The sequence below is a fragment of the Dermochelys coriacea genome, chromosome 27, assembly GCF_009764565.3.
Source record: "Dermochelys coriacea isolate rDerCor1 chromosome 27, rDerCor1.pri.v4, whole genome shotgun sequence".
In the NCBI taxonomy this organism is placed as follows: domain Eukaryota; kingdom Metazoa; phylum Chordata; order Testudines; family Dermochelyidae; genus Dermochelys; species Dermochelys coriacea.
This window is the reverse complement of record NC_050094.1, coordinates 1,295,651-1,300,187: the sequence shown is the minus strand read 5'-3', so window position 1 is coordinate 1,300,187 and position 4,537 is coordinate 1,295,651. Positions and strand designations below refer to the sequence as shown.

The window sequence follows — 4,537 nt, the reverse complement described above, 5'->3', positions numbered from 1 at the left end:
CCCCCCCCCTTTTACTCCGTCCTTTCATGTATTTTCCCCTCGTCCAACAAACTGAACTGTGGGGCATGCGCCACCTTCATGGGGTATGGAGGCAGACCAATAAGTTTGGCTGCATGCAGGAGCAAGGATTACCACTTCTTGGAATTCCCCAGTATTCTCTGCCCATAGTCCATGCCAGTGACAGACCACCACCACGACATTTTTAAACGGCATTCATCACCTAAACATTGAACTGCTTTGCAGAAGAAGTCAGTGAAAACTTTCTCTCTTATGGGCAGGTAATTTATTATCAATCATTACTATTAATAAATAAACTATAATTACTTATGATGAATAGGCCAAGATGCAAATGGTGGTTGGTAGTGTTTATACTTGCAGTAGCATGTGGAGCCAGTTGTAGGGCTTCACTGTAGCAGGTACTGTGTGTACACAACAAAAGGACTAGCCCCTGCCCCTGAGAGCTTACCAATTGCAAGTCTCAGATAAGTCTATGACATTTTTGATCTTGAGGGAGATATATTGTGGTCATTCTTACATCTCAGGGACAGAAGTCCCCAAGCTATGAGACCTCTGTTGAGAAAATCTGCCACTCACTTAAATTTTACTCTTATTAGTGGCAGTTCCTTTGTCCGATGGTGAGCATAGCTTTTCAATGTTTTGACCAACACTGTTGTGGCAGCCAAGAAAACATTCTGGGATGTTAAAATATTCAGTGCAGTTGTGGCATTTCATGATTAGCAAAGAGTGAGTACAGCTGTTGGCTGAGTAAATATCAAAAATTTTGATTTATGGTACCTTTCTGGAGGAATGATTTAACTTATTGTTTAAAAACGTATTGTAAAAAGGTTGTTTCCTAGGCCTTCTCATAAAGAAGAGGTAGTCTATACTAGAAGCACTCTATCGGCACACATATACCGATGCAGCTGCGCCACTGAAGCACATCTGGTAAAGATGCTCTGTGCCGACGTTGGAGAGCTCTCCTGTCGGCATAATAAAACCACCTTTGCAAGAGGCAATAGCTATGTCTGTGGGAGAAGCTCTCCTGCTGACACATCACTGTCCAAACTGGCGCTTAGGTCGGTGTAAGGTATATTGCTTGAGGGGTGGCTTATGCACACCCCTGAGCAACATAAATTGTACCTACATTAGTGGCAGTGTGTACAAGCCCGATGTGTTGGGTAATGTAATTCACTTCTAAATACACACTCTCGGTATGAGCGGAGTCAATAGAGAATGTCGCAGGTGAGTCAAATCTTGAGTCAGAGCCTTAGATTCATAGCAAGCTAGAGTTGGTTCTGAAAGCAGAGAAGACTGGACAAGTTGAATTATTAAATCAATTTCCTTTTACCAGTATCTTAAATATCTGAAGTTTACGAAAAAATCTGTAGCTGTCACCAGCCATTCAGAGCTAAACTTGGGACGAGAGCCTGGACAATGCCTTATACCTCACTTACATCCCAGGTTAACATATGAAGAGAGCCTTTTGCAGGCCCTGTGCAATGGGCTGAATTTCACCCTTAGTGAATATGGAAATATTCTGTGTTTTCCTAAACTGCTGTAGTTGTTTGAATTATGATAGCACCTAGAGGTCCTAACTGAGCTCAGGGCTCCATTGTGCGAGGCACTGTATATACACATCAATAATCCCTGACCCAAAGAGCTTACAATCTAAACAGACAAGACAAAGGATGAGAAAGTTCTGTAACTGAACAGAGAAGCGATCTAAGGCACAGGACAGTGGCTTCCCCAAAATCACGAGAAGTTTGACAGAGCCAGATATTGATCTCCAGTCTCCTGGATCTCAGTCCAATTCCTTAGCCACATTATGCCTATTGCTGTGATCTCTGCTTCAAAGGATTCAGAAAACCATCGAGCTCTGATTCTGGTTAAGGTGGCCTCATGTACATATCAAGTAGACCATTTCAACTTGCATGCTTCTACTGTCAGTGTAGAAAAGCATAAGCTAGTTAAAAGGTTTCTGAAAATAATTCTTCAGGATACATTTGGTAATCACCTAGCCTTGAATGGTTTTTAACAACATTAACAGTGATGAGACAATGGTTAGCTGAAGGTGTTTTAAAACTTCTGCATATGTAATGTAAAAATCATCATGATATAAAATGTAGAATGAAAGTGTTTGTCTGCAATGCTGACTGTTCTAAAGGCTTTCTCTGTTAATTTATAATTGTTTGAAACATTGGGGGAGTGGGATGTTTTAACCATAACCAACCTTAGTTAATTCGCTACTTGAAAGCAAAGAATAAAACCACGAATTACAGCTCAGTTTCAGGAGATAAAAATGTTTGGTGTAAACAACGGAATTGATAATGTTCTTTCGTTCTTCTGCTTTCCCCCCCCCCCCCCATAACAATTAGGTGACAATTAAAGTTATTGCAAACAAAGCTTTGTGCAACCACATTTTTAAGTGAGAGATTTTAAAACCAGTCCTTGGAGCAGAATGAATATTGCTGTCCGAATAGTAGAAGTACCGGCCTAGGAGTACTGGTGATCTTAATTTAAAGTTCCAAACCTGTTTAGGCATTTGCCAGATTGACAGAGGAGGCAGCCTTGTGATAATAGATTACCACCATTTTTCCGACCTGCCCTCCAAATGTTGTATGGGAATTTCACACAGTACTTTTAGCAGAAAATGACAGAAGACAGCAGTACTGGTTTTTAACTTGAGCAGGGCAAAAAATGAAAGAAAGGAGTATGTGGCACCTCAGAGAATAACAAATTAGTGGGTACTGCTGAAGTGAAGAAACAGATTGACAGAGCCAGAAGAGTACCCTAGAAGTCACCTACTACAGGACAGGCCCAACAAAGAAAATAACAGAACGCCACTAGCCATTCACCTTTCAGCCCCCAACTAAACCTCTCCAACGCATCATCAAGGATCTACAACCTATCCTGAAGGACGACCCATCACTCTCACAGATCTGGGAGACAGACCAGTCCTTGCTTACAGACAGCCCCCCCAATCTGAAGCCAAATACTCACCAGCAACCACACACCACACAACAGAACCACTAACCCAGGAACCTATCCTTGCAACAAAGCCCGTTGCCAACTCTGTCCACATATCTATTCAGGGGACACCATCATAGGGCCCTAATCACATCAGCCACCCTATCAGACGGCTCATTCACCTGCACATCTACCAATGTGATATATGCCATCATGTGCCAGCAATGCCCCTCTGCCATGTACATTGGCCAAACTGGACAGTCTCTACGTAAAAGAATGAATGGACACAAATCAGACGTCAAGAATTATAACATTCAAAAACCAGTCGGAGAACACTTCAATCTCTCTGGTCACTCAATTACAGACCTGAGAGTGACTATCCTTCAACAGAAAAACTTCAAAAACAGACTCCAATGAGAGACTGCTGAATTGGAATTAATTTGCAAACTGGATACAATTAACTTAGGCTTGAATAGAGACTGGGAATGGATGAGTCATTACACAAAGTAAAACTATTTCCCCATGGTATTTCTCCCCCGCACCCCACCCCCCACTTTTCCTCAGATGTTCTTGTTAACTGCTGGAAATGGCCTACCTTGCTTGTCACCATGAAAGGTTTTCCTCCTTTCCCTTCCTTGCTGTTGGTGATGGCTTATCTTAAGTGATCACTCTCCTTACAGTGTGTATGATGAAACCTATTGTTTCATAGATTCATAGATACTAAGGTCAGAAGGGACCGTTCTGATCATCTAGTCTGACCTCCTGCACAACGCAGGCCAACAGAATCTCACCCACCCACTCCTATGAAAAACCTCACCTATGTCTGAGCTATCCAAGTCCTCAAATCGTGGTGTTCTCTGTGTGTGTATATAATCTCCCCACTGTATTTTCCACCAAATGCGTCCGATGAAGTGAGCTGTAGCTCACGAAAGCTTATGCTCAAATAAATTTGTTAGTCTCTAAGGTGCCACAAGTACTCCTTTTCTTTTTGTGAATTACAGACTAACACGGCTGCTACTCTGAAACAGGGCAAAAAATATCTGTCAAATAGAGTTTTGCTGAAAATGCATTTTTCAGGGCTCCGAAACTATTTGCAATTTGGGTCAATTCAATGAATAATTTTGGCTGAAATTTTTTTAAAAATTCAAAATATTTTGTTTTGCAATGGCATTTCATTTTTAGATTGGCCTGTTGAAAAAAATCCTCAAGGTGAAAAACATTTGAGGACACCTGATTGGAAATAAAAAATAAAATTATTGTAGAATGAACCAAATATTTCGTGCTTTGAAACGAATTGAAAGAAACAAAACCAAAATAATTAGAGTCGACCCAAAACAGTTTGGTCAACTCAAAAAGAATCTTTTTTTTTTTTTTAATAGTTTTGTGTTGAATTGAACTAGATTTTTTTGGTTTAGCCTCAACATTTACTCAGTTCTAATCTTACCATTTTTGTATTTCAAGTATCTTCAGTTAAAAATCATGCCCACAGTTTAGCCCTGACAAGGAGATCCCAAATTTATTTTTTAATTCTGTTTGATATCTGTTTTTAAATGTCTCATTTTTCCATTTT

The 4,537-nt window shown here is 40.5% G+C and overlaps 1 protein-coding gene across 2 annotated transcripts in view; it reads left to right on the top strand.

The window, feature by feature from the left end:
- The window catches only part of MYO1D (myosin ID), a 397,979-nt gene that overhangs the window by 269,075 nt on the left and 124,367 nt on the right, over positions 1-4,537 (top strand). The window lies entirely within an intron of this gene.